The sequence below is a fragment of the Protomyctophum bolini genome (genome assembly GCF_963924005.1).
Source record: "Protomyctophum bolini genome assembly, chromosome: 17".
Lineage (NCBI taxonomy): Eukaryota > Metazoa > Chordata > Actinopteri > Myctophiformes > Myctophidae > Protomyctophum > Protomyctophum bolini.
Genome location: NC_137878.1, coordinates 7835037 through 7853650, shown reverse-complemented (window position 1 = coordinate 7853650; position 18614 = coordinate 7835037). Strand labels below are relative to the sequence as shown.

The 18614-nt window shown below is 44.8% G+C and overlaps 1 long non-coding RNA gene across 1 annotated transcript in view; it reads left to right on the top strand.

The window, feature by feature from the left end:
• LOC308331453 overlaps positions 1-17231 on the top strand; it is a 37582-nt gene extending 20351 nt beyond the window's left edge. Inside the window, exon 3 of the long non-coding RNA XR_013965607.1 lies at positions 15729-17231. This is a non-coding gene — a long non-coding RNA (uncharacterized lncRNA). The remainder of the gene's footprint in view (positions 1-15728) is intronic.
• The last annotated feature ends 1383 nt before the right edge of the window (positions 17232-18614 follow it).

Genomic DNA, 18614 nt, shown 5'->3' with positions numbered 1-18614 from the left:
ACGCACGCACGCACACGCACTGCACTGCACCGCACGCACGCACGGCGCACTTTCCGTGGATTGCGTATCATGCACATACACACCCGTCCACACACACACACACACACACACACACACACAGACTCAACCTTGACTCCCTGTGGATAGCACCTCGTGCGTTTGCCAATCCCTCCTCCCTGTTCTCCTATAAACTCTGCTCCCCAAATGCCTGTCCAAAAGCCCTTGTTATACTGGCATGACAACAAGCATAGGACATCTGCACTGCAGAACAGTTAGATGAACGCACACGCTCACACACACACGCGCACGCACACAGGCCTAGACGTTTGCACTAATACATTCAAACACATCCGCGCGCACACATGCTCATGCGAGCACACACGCAACCACACACACACACACAGGACAGCTGGACAGTAAAGCTATACCCGAGATGAAAAATCTAGAAAGGCAGATCTTTATGTATACTTCTCTGTTGCAAAGCGGGCCACACACGCACACGCACACACACATACACACACACACACGTGTGCGCACACTCCGCACACACGCAAAGCTGTACAAATGCATGAATCTATGGTACATGCACACACAAACACAGAGGCAGACCAGCACGCAGATTAATTCTTTCTCATCTTCTATTGCTCTCTCTCTCTCTCTCTCTCTCTCTCTCTCGCGCGCGCGTGCGCGCGCGCACACACGTACTCGCGGGACACACACATTGCGCTCATTGAGACAGTTCTGGCAGCGAGACAAGATCCATCTGTTTTGAACTAATTTAACATGGTCCCTGAAACAAAGGGGAGAAAAGGGCTGTCTGTGAGTAATGATGAAGTGACTGTCAACTGGAGGAACACTTCTGTGCTCTGTGTGTGTGTGTGTGTGTGTGTGTGTGTGTGTGTGTGTGTGTGTGTGTGTGTGTGTGTGTGTGTGTGTGTGTGTACACTTTACTCTGTTCCTCTCTATTGGTCCTCGCAACACGCGGGCGAGGGATTTCGGTTGGCTCGACGCACATGTGAAACCATTGAGATGTTAAGATATTTGTTGTTGTGTATAGTCGTGTTTGCATGTGTGTTGCATGTGTGTGTGTGTGTGTGTGTGGGGGGGGTATTTGCGCTGATGCACACACACACACACACACACACACACACACACACACAGAGACAGACGTACTCACACACGACAGATGGGGGAAATGGGAGCCGTTGATCCATATCGTCGTGACAACTATGATGACAGATGACTGTATCATCTTAGAGTGGGAGCCCCTCTCCTCGGCTCCTATGCCCCCCCCCCCCCCCCCATCCCCCATCCCATCCTATCTACCTCAGAAGTTTGATCCCTCTCTCTCTCTCTCTCTTAGTGGTCTCTCTCTCTCTCTCTCTGAGAGAGACACCAGGGGTCACGAGGGGAAGATGTCAGAGTTCAGAGGGGTTGCGGGAGAAAGGTCTTGCACAACGTGTGGTTAAACACAGAAGTTATATTTCTTACAGAGACACTATTATTATAGGCACACATCGTCGGCACCGCCGTCATCGCCTGCACGAGTCGAACCACGAGAACAAGCGTAAGGGGGGAATGTCGTTGATTTCGCTGATCTATATCTATACCATCATCTAAGCCTATTAAGGCCTCTAGAAGTCTCCATCTAAAATCCTTGGCGTGGTGGGTGAGGATCCGTCGAGTCACACGGGCGCGGAGAACATGCATGTGGCCAACACATAGCGATGCATTGCACATACATTCTAAAGTTTATTAGTACACACACACACACAGAGGATTGTATACAGTATAAGAACAGTGGATCTATATGACGTCCCTATTATGGAAGAACAGAATGAGCAGGAACTATAGCATGTATGTATACTGTCCGTCCCTCTGATACGGTATTGGACCATCATGTCATGGTTGTCAATATGCTTACGCAGATAAATGTTATGTCACTCAATTAGGGCATGGCTGAGGCCATGCATATTCCAATACAGGTAGTATAGTTTAATGCTCACAATTACCAGCTATCAAAGGCGGCCCCAGTTGACGCGGGCATAGAGAGAGAGAGAATAGTCTTTCTGCAGAAGAAGGGCCGACTGTTGAATGTCTCTTGTCTCCGTCGCTCTCTTTCAGGGTGACGGCGTTCTCCTGTCGGACGCAGACGGGAGGTCTCACACGTGGCGGTGGTCCCGGGATTCTTTAGATGCCTCACTCCGCTCTATACACTGACTATGGGAATGTTTGGGGCCTGGTTGCCATGGATATATACTATACTGTTGTTGTTTATGCATGGTTACATCCACCACCAGCAAGTCGGATGAATCTATGTCTTTCAGAGGGTGAGAAAGATGTTGTAATAACTTCTTTTTTTTACAATAGCCTATATATATATATATATATATATATATATATGAAGCCCTATATTTGCCCTTTTACAGCAATGCCCCACTTCACACTCCTATACACACTGTTGTGATTTGGGTTGACCACCCAAGTGGTCAGTCTCCAGTGTGTGTGTGTGTGTGTGTGTGTGTGTGTGTGTGTGTGTGTGTGTGTGCGTGTGTGTGTGTGCGCGCGCGCGCAGAGAACACGACGACAACACCACCAGCTTTATATATAGCATTGCACGACACGTTCTAGTGTGTTATACAAACAGAGGAATATACTGTATATTATATATACAGTATTGAACGGGTCATAAAATCACACACCACCACCGCCGTCCCACCTATAAGGAGCCCGCAGTGGATGAACTGCCTTAATGCGCTCTAGGTTTCTAGAAAAGCGGTTCTCAACGTTTTGTTTGGCTGGAACACGTGCGGTTCCCAAACTTTTTTAGCCCGTGACCCCAAAAGAGAAATGCGACGTCTCTCTCCAACGAGACCCAAACTATAGTGAGAATATAGCAGATCTACAGGCTCTATACAGGCTCACAAACAATATTTGTTTTCTAATATTTATGGGATTTATTTTCTTTGATTTCTTGATGAAATTACTGAACACTTTTGCTGACTAGCTTTTTTTTTGGGAATGTTTTTTTTGTAAATGTTTTGAAATAATAATAATTCAAACTAAATGTATAGGAAACCAAAAATATAGGGACCCGTAACAATGTGTCCGTGACCCACAAATGGGTCCCGGCCCACTGTTTGGGAACCATGCAGTGCTCTAGAACAGGGGGGCAGGTGGGCAACAGGTGGGCAACTTTGACGATGGAGAGGGTACACTATATTTCCACACTCACTCCAGAGGGTAAAGCCCAACACATACCGGGTGCACAGCGCGACAACGCCTGGAAAATAGGTGTATCGGAAGCGTCAGGCGAGGCGTGAACGCGCGTCGGTGTGGGATAGGTTCATCGAAAAATAACGGAGGCGGCTGTTTTGACGCGCGGCGTTCGCAGACTGTTTGTGTTGGGCTACACATTGCGTTCTGAGCTTGTAGATCTGCTGTTTTTTGCTATATTTGAATGCAACTGCATTTAGTTATATAGTTGTGTTAACTTTATGAACTAAATATACAATACATGAAACAAAAACGGTAACATTTTAATACTATAGTCATTCAGCTATACTAATATAGACTGAAGTAAGTAATTAAAGCGGGTCATGTTTGCGTGGTTGGAATTGTAACAGCTGAAACCAATAATATATCAGTATTCCGATAACCTGAGGGCCGCATGTGGCCCCCCCCCACCACTGGTACTATAGTGGTGGTAAGTGAGCTCCCAAAAAATTAGAAAAAAGTGGAATGAAATATTTAGTTCTTCCGACCAAACAATTGGTTGAAATGCTTTAATGAGCATGACAGCATCAGCTGTGCTGATTAGGGATCACATTTTCAGAGCAGCAGCATTATTGGCTCATAGGACTCGAACAAAAAGGGCAGGTATTTATGCTCCTGTATTTTAACATCAGTTATTATGGTGGGTATAATTCAGTATAAAAAGGTTGGGAACCCATGCTCTAGAACACCTTGATGGTATAATGTCGAGGGAGGGGACAGTATAGGCTTATATATACTTGTGACTTTACTCACCTCAGCCATAAGGTCTGAGCTGTGTTTGTGTGCAGGTCTCTGCTGAGTTAACAATACTAGATATACAGTATATTTGCACTGTGCCAGAAGTATATAGTAAACGATAGACAGTATACGCTGAACAAGCACTGAGCTGCTGGCTGAGAACTACAACTTTTCTCCTTCATGTTTCTTTCAACCCCCCCCCCCCACACCCCCTGCCTCTCCATTTTCTTTTATTCTTTTCTTTTCTCTGATCTGTCCTCCTCCCCCATGCACACCCTGTAGCTCAGCGTGATGATGTTTTTCCAGACGAGAGTGAGGTGGGCCCGCGAAAAAAGCTGTATGGAAAGCAGACGACGGGGAGGAGGGAGATACTTTGTTGAAAATATGAAAATATGTCCACACGCGGACATCATTATTGCGGCTTAGATCAGTTAACCCAATCTGACCTGAGATCAGATTCATACGAGGTTTCCACTGGACAACACACTGGTCTGATGAACCCATTCTGACCTGAGATCAGATTCTAAAAATGTCAGTCGTTCTTCGAATTTTTCAAAAATAGCAGACCTACAAGCTCGTAGCGCGCCACACGGTGGCGCGATATGAGCTTGTAGATCTGCTATTTTTCAATAGCTAAAGCATAACGTGATGCTAAACACCAAAATGGGTTCCCGTTCAGAATGTGTTAAGCACCCCTGAAAATTACCTCCAGGCCTTGAAAGAGACGCGTGTAAGTGCACTGGCGCGGGCACGCACGCACGCGTGTGTGTGTGTGTGTGTGTGTGTGTGTGTGTGTGTGTGTGTGTGTGTGTGTGTGTGACTGTGTATCTGTGTGTCTCTGAGAGACTACATACATCTGCAAAGACCTCAGACATGCATGAGATTTCAAAACCCCCAAAAACATAACAGTATGTTTCTGAGGAACTGCAATAGCTAAATCATAGGGCCTATATCTATAGCCGCCGCTAACTCAATTAACTTCAACATCTGGCTCGGATCCCTCCCGGCCGGCCGCCTGTAACAACACGCAGATGAAAAACAAAAACGCGAGACAGAAAAAATGAGTGAGAGAGATTCTCTCCTCCGAGGCAGAGATGAAACTGCTAGAGCGTGATATATATATATATATATATATATATCCCATTCTGACCTGGCACCCATTTTGGTGTTAGCATCATGTTATGCTTTAGCTATTGAAAAATAGCAGATCTACAAGCTCATAGCGCGCCACCGAGTGGCGCGCTACGAGCTTGTAGGTCTGCTATTTTTGAAAAATCGAAGAACGACTGACATTTTTAGAATCTGATCTCAGGTCAGAATGGGTTAATCAGACCAGTGTGTGTCCAGTGGAAACCTTGTATGAATCTGACCTCAGGTCAGAATGGGATATATATATCGCCTTGCATTCCTCCTTCACGCCGCTGTTTTATCTCATTCAGATTGGCGTGGGGGCCCTGGGGGGGGGGGGGGGGGTGGGGGTGAGTTTCCATACAGGGTCTCTCTCTCTCTCTCTCTCTCTACCTCTCTCTCTCTCCCTACCTCCGGTGGGTCCTGTGAAAAGCACCCTGGTGCCAAATGAGCGGCGTAAAGCATGGCCCCTTAGCCCATTCTGCGCGGGAACCCCTTTTAGGCGTCGGCATCATGTCGTGCTTTATAGCTATTGAAAAATAGCAGATCTACAAGCTCGTATAGCGCGTGGCGAGTGGCGCGCTATACGAGCTTGTATAGGTCTGCTGTTTTTGAAAAATCAAAGAGCGACTGACGTATAGAAGACATTTTTTTTAGAATCTGATCTCAGGTCAGAATGGAAAACTGTCAGGATGTAGAAGACTTTTTTTTATAGAATCTGATCTCAGGTCAGAATGGAAAACTGTCGGGATGTAGAAGACATTTTTTAGAATCTGATCTCAGGTCAGAATGGAAAACTGTCAGGATGTAGAAGACATTTTTTTTAATCTGATCTCAGGTCAGAATGGAAAACTGTCAGGATGTAGAAGACTTTTTTTTATAGAATCTGATCTCAGGTCAGAATGGAAAACTGTCAGGATGTAGAAGACTTTTTTTTTTTTTTTTAATCTGATCTCAGGTCAGAATGGATTAAAGCATGGCCCAAAACGACACCCAAAACAGCAAAGCTGTCAGCCCGTGAGCCAATGCACTAAAACATGAGTGCAGTCGAACCGTTTGGTTTTACGGCCTACAACTCCCAGTCACAAGCCCTCTAATGCTCCGTTTAACCCATTCTGACCGGGCACCCATTTTGGTGTTAGCATCATGTTATGCTTTACCTATTGAAAAATAGCAGATCTACAAGCTCATATCGCGCCACCGAGTGGCGCGATACGAGCTTGTAGGTCTGCTATTTTTGAAAAATTTGAAGAACGACTGACATTTTTAGAATCTGATCTCAGGTCAGAATGGGTTCATCAGACCAGTGTGTGTCCAGTGGAAACCTCGTATGAATCTGATCTCAGGTCAGAATGTGTTAACAAGCTGAAAATCCTCCATTTATAACCCCCCCACCCCGGTCTCCCTTTAGGAGCTCCCGCGTCGCCATTCACAAACAAAGACTGTGTGGCTGCCGCACGCTCCATAACGCGTGTGTGTGTGTGTGTGTGTGTGTGTGTGTGTGTGTGTGTGTGTGTGTGTGTGTGTGCCACTCTAAATGGTGGGTGAAGTAGAGAGAGAGAGAGAGAGAGAGAGGGGCAATGTATATAAAGGAGAGGTTTGTATGCGTGTGCTCATTTGTGTGCGTATCTGTGCGTGTGCGCGTCTACGTACGTGTGTGTGCGTGTGTGTGTGTGTGCGTGTGTGTGTGTGTGTGTGTGTGTGTGTGTGTGTGTGTGCGTGCGCGCGCGTGTGTGTATGATTAAAGCACAAAATGCTTACAAGTGTCAACCCCTTACGCAGGGGTATAAGGGGTTGACACTATGGCAGGTAAATAGAATGTTGGGGCATGTGGAGTTTGCTTTGGAGTTGCCCAAACTGCAAGTGTATTGTATATACGTTTGAGTGAGGAGTCTGCTATAAACACAACACGAGATATATAGCTATAGATAGCTTTTGTCACATGTTCCGCGCGGTTCCCTACTAGTCCAACGTGTGAAGAATGCAACGCAGCGCGAACGCCGAACGGTCAAAGCTTAGCGTAGCATATGTGACGACGACGACGACGACGAACAGAAGTTAGACGAATGTCAACCCTTGACTTCCGTTCGGTGGACTTCAAAATACGTTTTGTAAATATCTTTCTCTGGTATCGGTATAGGCCTATTCCGTAGTGGTATCGGCTAACACAGAAAATGTGATATCGGGATCGGATCGGGAACGAAAAAGGTGTATTGGGAATTTGGGACATCTATTACCTCAGGTAGTGCTGTGTGAATAATATGTGCAGATGTACCTAGCCCAGGGGGGTCACTTTGAATATGGAGAGAGCGAGCTGGGTTAGGTTAGGTTAGGCCTAGCCTAACCTGTCCTTGATGTGTGGGATCAATCAATCGGTGTGCTGGTATAGGACAGTGGTTCCCAAAGTGGGGCCCGGGGACCCCCAGGGGTCCTTGAGGGAGTTCCATGGGGGGGTCCCCACCCAGCTAAATGACAGTTATGAACAAAATGGACCCTTATGGGTCTGTATTCTGTAACTCTGTACAAATGTACCATCTGTCCATTTGTACACTCTCAGAGTTAAATTAACATTGATTTTACAATATAAATTGGGGTCGCAGAGATAGGGGTCCGTAGTAGAATAATGCATGTCAAACTGGGGGGGGGGGGGTCCTTGAAGTTTAAGTGGTTGTGGGGGTCCTTGACATGAAAAAGTTTTGGTACCACTGGTATAGGAGACAGACAGAGGTAAAGCAGGGCGTCTCTTTGGTATAGGAGACAGACAGAGGTATAAAACAGGGTGTCTCTTTGGTATAGGAGACAGACAGAGTTATAAAACAGGGTGTCTCTTTGGTATAGGAGACAGACAGAGGTATAAAGCAGGGTGTCTGGAAGAGAAGAGGGACGAGTTGGGGTCGTGAGGTCAGGAGATGATAAGGTCATTCACTCCCGCTCCCACTTCATGAATTACCACAGCAGATAACTTTTTCAGTGATGCACTCCATTAGCCACAGCCCTGTGAAACTGCAACACACAGACAGACAGACACACACACACACACACACACACGCGCACGCACGCACGCGCACACACTCCAACGATGTTGTAGTTCCGTTCACCAAATATTACAATCATTTCCAATAGATATCGGAGAAGGAAAATAAGTAGACATTTTTAAACTTGAGCTTTCGTTTGAATATATGAGTCGTTATATGAGTTTGATTTGTGTGTCTGCATGTGTCTGTGGGCGGATTTTGATTCAACATAATGGTGGGAGTGAGCAGGAGGCTGAGATGATTACTCTCTTATGTCGGAAAGGTCAAAGGTCAATGTCACAATCAAGGGCAATTTGGTCATGTCTCCAGAACAGAGAGATGCAGTATAGAAGAACAAGTATTGGTGTGGTCAAGCATGCCTTTCACCTCCAGGTGGCGTTATACTTGGTCCACAAGTATCTACTACACCATATGGGGCTGTATTTTGCGTGTCTTAAGTACCAGGTCTTATTACTTATCTTAAGACCTGGAGGCGTGGTCAATGCTCTTTGGACACTCAGAATAGCCAAATGGCATTGATCACGCCTCCAGGTCTTAAGTTAAGTAATAAGACCATATGGTACTTAAGACACGCAAAATACAGCCCCGAATCTCTTCGACAAAAATAGCAGATCTACACATGCTCATGACACGCCACAATATTGGTCCCTTTCAAATTGGTTTGTGGGGACAGTTTTGTGCTTTTTCTGATGAAAACGAACAGAGGCACTATACCACGCCTATTAGATACTCTTGGCTGTATTTTGCGTGTCTTAAGTACCAGGTCTTATTCCCTAACTTGAGTAAACTAAAGACCTGGAGGCGTGATCAATGCCATTTGGCTATTCTGAGTGCAGGCCAAAGAGCATTGATCACGCCTCCAGGTCTTTAGTTTACTCAAGTTAGGGAATAAGACCTGGTACTTATAAGACACGCAAAATACAGCCCTCTATTCCTTTTCTATTCTATACATTATTGAATTTTACTCTCATTTCTTTGTCACAACCTTCATGACTTTGTGTATGCACGTCTAGAAAAGGTTAGTTTAGGCCTGGTTTTGCAACATGTCGTTTCGAATCACGGCCACGCACACCTCACCCCCCCCAACCCTTATCAGAGCGAACCAATTAAATCCAAGCGAAACGTAACATGCTAAAAATTGCAAATTCCCTATTAACCGGATTTAGCTGGCGGGGCAGATTTTTCCGATGAGGTTTTTTTGTTTGTTTGCTAATTATTTTGCTGTTTTTTTCCACACAGAAATCTTGGGGATTAGCACTGTGTTAACTAAACTTTCTCAGTAGGCATATAACAAGGCATCAGTCTTGGATTGCGGAGGGGGGAACCTGTGCTCGGTGCCAAAGCCTTTCCCTCACAACCCCCCCCCCCTCTGTTTTCTTTCAGTGAAACGTGGCAAATTGATGGTCATCATCGTTCATATGAGCGTTTTACTACTCATATCACGTAAATAGTCCCTCGGTTCGAGGAGTATATAGAGAATTGCGAAAGAGGTTTGAAAACTGCCCGTATTTTAGTGCCTGGCTCGATTCTTATAGCTATAACAGCTCAAGGAAAGCAGTGGTGATTTGGACTTTTAGATAAAAGCCATCATAGGAAAAACATTGATTGGTAAAAAAGAGATATATGTCAGCGTGACACTTAAACGTAGAGTTATTGAAATACTTCAAATCAAAAAAGGAAATAAAAATATATAATGACATACAGCACAACGTGCAGGTCTACAACTATATTAGCCATGCATTGACACGTTGACAAATGTCGGTACACTGACTCGAACATGAATCAACGATATTCACCGTCACCACTAGTGTTTACCTTTAAAGCGTGTTTAGAAAGCATCGGATGGACATGTTTACGTTTAATGGCGTGACAACAAGCCACGGGTATATAGAAACCTCAAGAGCCGCAACGGGGACGAACGGGGGAAAAGATATGAATCTCTCTCTTCTCACCCTTTTTCCTCCTTTCCGTACACACATCGGGGGCAATTTTCCCTCCTCTCTCTCTCTCTCTCCTCCTCCTCAACCCCAGATCTTTAAAATAACAGCTTCGACACGATCCAACGTCGGAGACTGCCGGTAACTCGAGAGCGAGCGAGCGGGCCTGCTTTAGAAAAAGGGTGCTGCGGGGTGGATGGAATCCCCCTGTGTGTGAATGAGATCCAGTCAGTCCTGCTGCTGGTTCAGACCGGAGAGAGGAGGAGGGGGGGGGGGATCGGTGGTGTATATAGGAGGCCCACACAGAACCCACCGGGCCCTAGCATGCATGCGGGGCCCCTGCTGAGAGAGACCTGGGCCATCTGGTTAGGGTAAGGGGGCCAAGAAGGCTGACAGGGCAGCCCACTGTTTGGCTGTTTTTTGGGGGGCGACACAAGCAAAGAGGGTGCATTCAATGCCTGTCCCCAAGGCTGCATATGCTGGGGCTGGATGGGATGGAGCATGGGGTAGACTGGGAGGGCGGGGGGGGTTGTGGATAGGGGGTAATGATTAACCCATTCTGACCCGAGATCAGATTCTAAAAAATATCTTCTACATCCTGAGAGTTTTCATTCTGACCTGAGATCAGATTCTATAAAAATGTCTTCTATGTTGTCAGTCGCTCTTCGATTTTTCTAAAATAGCAGACCTACAAGCTCGTAGCGCCCCACTCGGTGGCGCGCTATATGAGCTTGTAGATCTGCTATTTTTTCATTAGCTCTAAAGCATGACATGATGCTGAACACCGAAATGGGTTCCCGTGCAAAATGGGTTAAGCGCCGTGCAATGATACACACGTCATTCATGCGTGTTGCACACATGCACCGGCAGGTATACGCACAATATGTCCACACATATACAGTATACAGTCAAAGAGACATGCACACACTGTACATACGCATGCATTGCAAACACACACACACACACACACAGGCACTATACGTTCACCCGTATACACAAGCATACCTAAAGTACATGTGTATGTAAGACCTTAATTACATGTATGTGCTACACATACAAATACTGTACCCACATGAACGCAAATGCAAACACTAACAGACACACATATATACAGAGTTACACACGCACACACGCATGCACGCACGCGCACACACAAACTCGCAGATCCTTTCTCATGATCACAGAGGTGCAGTCAGGCCTCTGTAAACATCTGTCAGCCATTGCCCCCCCGCTCGGCCCTCCTCTCCAGACTCCAGCAATTCACGGTGACCTTTGATCCCCCAAGTGAAAAAAAAAAGCACAACTGTGACTCGCTTGCCAAGAAAGAAACTAACCAAAGGGTTCACTTTTACCGACAAGCACCTCAAAAGGGACCATTTTATAATAGTGCGAGGCTACTTTTAAGCTGCATGTGTGTGTGTGTCTGTATATGGATAAATCAAGGATTAGAACAACAAAGACACACATGGGGGCTGTGTGATCCTTTCCAATTCTGATTACTTGATTACAGAGAAAAGTACAAAAGATCACGGGTAATTACTAATTAGAGTCTCTCTTGGAAATAGAGGTCACTTGAACTGTTGAAGTAAAAGTCCCGATAACTTAAATACCTGGCCGAGTCAGATGTTCAAGGCGGGTGTATATATAGTGGAGAGCCAATAGTGAAAGTCCAGCAGCTGCAACGTATTTGAAACATTCTCTTTCCAGTTTAGTAAACCAGTATGTTTGTGTCTATATTTTGTCTGTAGGGTTGGATGTGTTAACCCACCTGCAACGCCTCTGCTAACGAGTAGCTTCTCCTGTCTGTAGCGCAGTATGTTGATTTCATCGACTAATACTGTGACAAAAAATGTTGAATGTCGACTGCCTTTTTTTTTCACTGACGAAAACTGAATGGAAACTAAATGAAAACTAAGCTATGATGACTGAAACTATAAGACTAAATATATTGGACAATTTGGTTTGGTATTATAGGTTCGTCAACAAATACAAACTGGACTATAGTGAACAAGAGATCCAGTATAAGTCATTTTACACTTGGTCGCATGCTGAACATAGCAGATCGGCAATAGCAGATTGGCTATGTTTTGTGTAACATAAGTGTAAGTCATTTGAGTCGACTAAATCAACTGTAGATTTTTACAGGATATTTAGTCAACATAAACTGGACACTAAAACATTCCAGGTGACTAAAATGTGACTAAAAAACCCAAATGAAAACTATTCCAGAGACTATGACTAAAACTAAAATCAAAATTTGCTGTCAAAAATCAACACTGGTCTATATAGACACCAGAATCAGACCAGAACATCAGGTCCAGACCGGATTACGCCGTTATAGCGGACCGTTCTCACCCCATGGACACAGAACCCCATAGGCCTTCATCTGCTATACCCCACTACACTCCCACCTCCGGGGGCCTCAGGCGGCTTCCCCTCGCTCCCTCCTCCCACCATGGGCCTGGCCTGCACACACACACACACACACACACACACACACACACACCCTACAGGCCAGCTCCTTCGACCACATCAATTACAACCCCTGCTCCCATAGCAGCGCCAGCAGCAGCCCCTCCCTCCCTTTCGGTATAACCCCCGGGGGTCACCGTGTCATGGGGTCGGAGGTCGTCCTTGCCGCAGTCACCCCACAGGCATCTCTCAGAAGTTTCCGGCTCTGGTGTCTGAAGGCCCCGCGGCCCCGCGGAGGAGTGACACCCACACGACCCTCAAGGCTATAGGGCCAGAGGAGACTATAGGGCCTGATCCCCCCCACCACCACCATCTCTCTCCCCCTCCCCGCCTCGTCAACAATGGCGCGTTCCGGGGCCTGCAGCTTGTCTCTCAGTTGCATCGCAAAAACAGCGGCGTGCAGAGAACGTCATAGAGCGGCAGGGGCTGAAATAACCTAAAAGGGGCAGTTTTAGCCAAAAGATTGCGACAATTGCCGATCTATACAAGCTCTCAACTTGTTGTAGATCGGCTATTTTCGAGGCACACAACTCTTTAGCTATACTGGAGATGTGGCGTATACGACCCTGGGTTTCTACACGAATTATTTCAACGCTAAAAAAAAGCATGCGTTCAGAGTTCGGAAAAAGGGGCAATTCTCCTGAATGCTGATTATGGCACGCGGCCGCCATTGCTCTTTCTTGCAATCTTTATTCTATCCCTTTGTTTATGCTGTGTTTTTGTTGTTTCGAATGTTACGCTATATGCTGCTGCACTGTCCGGAAGGAAGCCTAATAACTAAAATAAGTTTTACTCTTATTGTACCTGTGTACACAAGATGTTAACAATAAAGTAGAACCTTGGACCTTAAATACTGCATTCAAGGTCTGGGCTGGAGAGAGGGCAGTTTCATTTACAGACGGGCAAAAGGGCAGGGACTGAAGTCTATGTGTGCACGTGCCTGATCACAAATGCACCCCGACAGCGTTCCCTCTCTGGGGCTATAATGTTATTAATCATTAATGTTGTGCATATAAGCATATTCATCGTCGCCATGATGAGGTCTATACTGAACACAACCCGAACGGGCAGTGTTTTCGCCCAAAGCATGCGATTTGCCTTCCTCATGCAATGCCATTGCCTGCATGCCTCTATATACTGTGTGAATCCTTACGATCGATCAGCAATGTATAGGAACACGTTGCTTTGTCAGCCAAGTTAACCCATTCTGACCGGGCACCCATTTTGGTGTTGGCATCATGTTATGCTTTAGCTATTGAAAAATAGCAGATCTACAAGCTCATAGCGCGCCACCGAGTGGCGCGATACGAGCTTGTAGGTCTGCTATTTTTGAAAAATTCGAAGAACGACTGACATTTTTCAGAATCTGATCTCAGGTCAGAATGGGTTAATCAGACCAGTGTGTGTCCAGTGGAAACCTCGTATGAATCTGATCTCAGGTCAGCCATGAAGTTAAACAATGAGCCAATGACTCGAGGTTGTTCTATATAGCCGAGCGTGGGGTTTTGACACGTGAAGATCACGCTGTATTTCTGTCGTATATAGCGCTTGGAGGCCAGATCTCGCCACTGAGTGTCAATACCAGACACATTATCTCTAATGGGAGAGTCTGGAGTGTAGGAGAGATAGGGGGAGAGAGAGAGAGGGAGGAGACAAACAGAGAGAGTAGAGAGAGAGAGAGGGAGAGGCAGAGCAGAAGGATGGTATCTCTATTGATTAGCTGGAAGAGGACCCTTTCTCTGCACCCTCCTCAGTCCAGACATATGGGGTAATAAGGATCACTCTCCTCCACTGTCCACCATCACCACCCCCTCCACCCCCTCATTCTCTCTGCTCTCCTCCCTTCTTCTACCCTCACAACCTGGCTGGAGAGAGGCTTTTAATCAGACCCCAGGGGAAAACATGGATATGATATGAGAGAGAAAAAGGATGGGGGGGGGGGGGGGGCGGGTGGTGGGTTGGGGGGGGGGATTCAAAGGGAGACGGGTGAGCAGTCCATTAGTGAAGTAGACACAATATCTAAGCTCTGCTGCGAGCATAGAGTGGGTGGGTGCATATTATATGCTTCCTTCAAACGCAGAAAAAAGGGTATACAGGGACAGAAAAATGCTTAGATTCCGTATATAGCGTGCCTTACATGAGGTTTCCGTGATCAGAACCTGTGTTTAGGCTATACTGTACATACAGTACACAGTAACCTATCATGTTCCCCCTTTCATACCTATACTGATTGCCGTAGCACTTGCCCTAGCCTCGACAACCTTGCAGCATGCAAAAGGCTACAATGCTATATCTAAATGGTCTAAATTTAGATCGCATATTATGTAGACATAGCATTCTATAGTCAGTATAGTGCATACTTATATGGTTTCAGTGTAGATATTCTACTGTTTCCACGGATGTTATAGTGTTCTTATAGCTTATACTTATGATCCTGGGTGACTTTTTGCATGCGTTTGATGTATTACCTTGTGTTGTTCTCTCTTACTGTAAATGGCTCTCATGCCTCCGGATTAAGAGCGTCTGCTAAATGCCTAAATTGTAAATTGAATAACCCTGGCCCGGGTAAACCAGTGCATGCACCAACAGCAAACATGGGGTCTTTCCCAGGTCATCGCTTCGCTTTTATAGGCATAAAAGGGGTATTAGTCATACACTGGGGATTAATAGCTAGATTTCTCCGATGTTTCAACACATATTGTTCTGTTTCCAGTATTGATGTTTTATAATTTGAAGGAACAGAGCCTTGATGCCTCACAAAGATCTGGCAAGCATGTTATCACTCTTGGTGTATATACAGTATTGTGCGTGTGTGTGTGTGTGCGTGTGTGTGTGTGTGTGTGTGTGTGTGTGTGTGTGTGTGTGTGTGTGTGTGTGTGTGTGTGTGTGTGTGTGTGTGTGTGTGTGTGTGTGTGTGTGTGTGTGTGTGTGTGCGTGCGTGCGTGTGACTGTGATGTGTACATGTGAGTGGGCATGTGTGCACATGTTGTAATATGTGTGCTTGGCCTGCGTGTGTGTGTGTACAGTGTGATCTGATATCATTCCAACGCAACCAGGTCACATATCGTACAGGGCTGTTTTTTCTGCGCGGCCAGGGCCATTTTCATCTGTTTATGTAGGGCCTATCTGTTTTCTTTTTCAGGGAGAAGGCTGCCAATCTCTGTGCGCCAGACCAGCTTTATCAAGGCGGCCCATCTCAGCCTCTGACATCAAATCCACAACCGCCTCGCAACTGAGAAACGTCCTGTCAACGCCTCACCCAACCGCCGGACCCTTCAACCTCGGCACTCTCCTGGGGTTGAGAGCCTGTGTGCGCGCGTGCGCGCGTCCGTGCGTGCGTATGTGAGTATGTGAGTGAGAGAGAGCGAGTTTAATGCAAGAAAATATGAGTTTGAAGTCAAGATCTATACAGTCTAGAAGGTTTTCCTAATAGGTTGAAGTATAGGCCTACTTATATGACTCTTTGAGTCAAAATGGATTATTGGTCATATATTAATAGTCCCATTCAGTTTGAAAGATGTGCCCATGCAGAGTGAACACTGGTTTACTGTTGTATATATCTTGTTTAAGGCCAAACCAACGTGGGCCTTGTTGTAGTGTTGTTATGGCCAGTAGCGCCTTCAAGTGGTCAAAACTGTATTAGCAGCTATTGACTGTTACTGCGTTACAGGCAGTTGTTGAATGCGAGTTAAACACAATTAATTAATCTATAGTATAGCCTATCATCGAGTAATATTTTCTGTTGCGTGGAAGTGCATGGTAATGAAAACAGTAGGTATTTGTTTGTGTCAATAAAGGAATTACTGATTACTCTGGTAAAACAGATGGAAGAAACTGCAGAAACGGCACAAATTGAAATGGAGCCTGGGACATGGCCACTCAATTTCCTGTACTACATGACACAAAATGTTGAGAAGGTCTGTTTATTCCATCAATGTAAAACAAAGGCCCGCATTGAAAAGGAAAGAAATAAAGGAAAGAAAAGTGCATGGCATTTTTCATTATAACGACTCATTTTGCAGAATAGTGACCAATCCAATTGATCCCATATGTCTCCGCTGCGGGGCGCCACGGAGTATGCCAGAAACGTTATAGTAATTTACCCTCCCCTGATAGGCCGAAGCAGTCCCTTCGTATTCACAGCAACGGACGAATAGAAAGACTCGTATGCTGAGGCGAGTGTTTCATTGGCCAAATGTGGATGTCAATCAAGCGGCAGCCGTGGCTCTCAGCGGAATGGGTCGTCAGTTGGTTGTTTTGCACTTTGGGAGACGGAGCTCCGCAGGAGAGAGGGTGCAGCATGGAGAAAGCCTCTTCAAATTCAACCATTCTCATTCAAACTGGATATAAACAAACAAAACAAAAAATGAATTTGCCTTGTGGTCTATAATTCAATTGATGTTTTATTTTTATTTAATGTTTTATTACTAATTATTACTAATTTAGAGGATTGTTGTGTATGAATTTAAATAAAATAAATGTTTATTGTCAGGGAATTATTATTATTATTTAATCAATTGGGCCCATGTGAAATGTTTGGCATGGGTGGCTGACTAGTTACAAAATATGTTTGGTATATTTGGCAGTTGGCACAGAATAATTCTTATCATACAAACAAAACGTACATTTTCAATATAAATGTATAACTCCAATTAGAAGAAAAATGTGTATACCTAATAATAAATTAGGGTAAAATAAATGTAATTTAATAATAAGCATCACCTCAATTCAATAACATAATTGCACATTTGCAATTACTTTTGGATATAGTCTATGGATTTTGCATATAGGCTAATAAATGGATAGGATAATTAAATTAGTTTTCTTTCTTAAAATAGAGAAATATTAAAATGTCTACAAAATAAACTGTAGGCCTATGTGCTGTAATTGTGGGTAATTCTGTAAATCTATGACTTGATTAATTAGTTGAAAGTGGATCTATCGATGAACTGATGAAATAAACTTATCTCAACCAGTCTACACTTTCCCTTGAGCCTGGTGCCTAATTTCTGTATTCACTATAAGGTACACAAAAACAAAAATATTAAAAAAGAAAACCTGTAGCCTATTATTTTATTTTGTGTCAATATGCAAGACAGATTTTTCCATTCCACCCAATATTTATGACATTTAAAACAAAGAATGGGTCAAAGAAAATTAAATTAAATTAGCTCTGACTGCAATGATGTCTGGTTGAGCTTAATAGTTAATTCGCCTGGCAATTAAAATAATAAAAGTGCGTAAAACGAATCCATAGTGTACAAAAATAACTTCCCAGTAGGCTACAACAAGTGAAGGGACAGTCACAGGACCATACAGCCCGCTCTGATCGCAACTCCACTTTTCTCCTCTGTGCTTCCCATGATCCCTTGCAGCAATGTAACCTCTGCGCATGCTCTCCAGTCGATAGTACGTCATGTGATACCCGACCAATCAGCTTCATTCTGAGGGGAGCTGCGCAGTGATTTAAGGGCTCTGCCCCAATAAATCTGTCAGAACTTCACAAAGTTGATTTAAATGTATTTCACATCGTTATGAAAATACGTGTGGATTAATCAAGTGACTACATGTTGGCGTCAGATCAATTGGAAGCAGATCAGTCTTCACAGAAGTTCAAAGCGACACAATTTTGGAGTCTTTAACTGCATTCTACGATGGGGTACACACTCAGGACATGTCGCGGGACACCGAGACAATTTGTAAAACCATGATGTGGCGGACCTCGAACTTGCTTTCAAGCGCTCTGCTTTATTTATTCGGTGCATTTGGAAATTTTATGACGATTTTGAGAGCATATGTTGGACTGTTTATTACAAGTCGTGTCATGTCTTGAACGCTTAAGCTTCTATGCATGGGATGATGGGAATGGCAGAGATCACTGACTAGTAATAATATCATATGTCTAGCCTCTTCCACCTTTTTAATAGCCTGCAGCTTACTGCCTAGCCTAGGTGTTGCCTCATTTGGCAAATGTGTTGATTACCTAACGTTAATAAATTACATTATATACCGTATGACTGTCGACAGT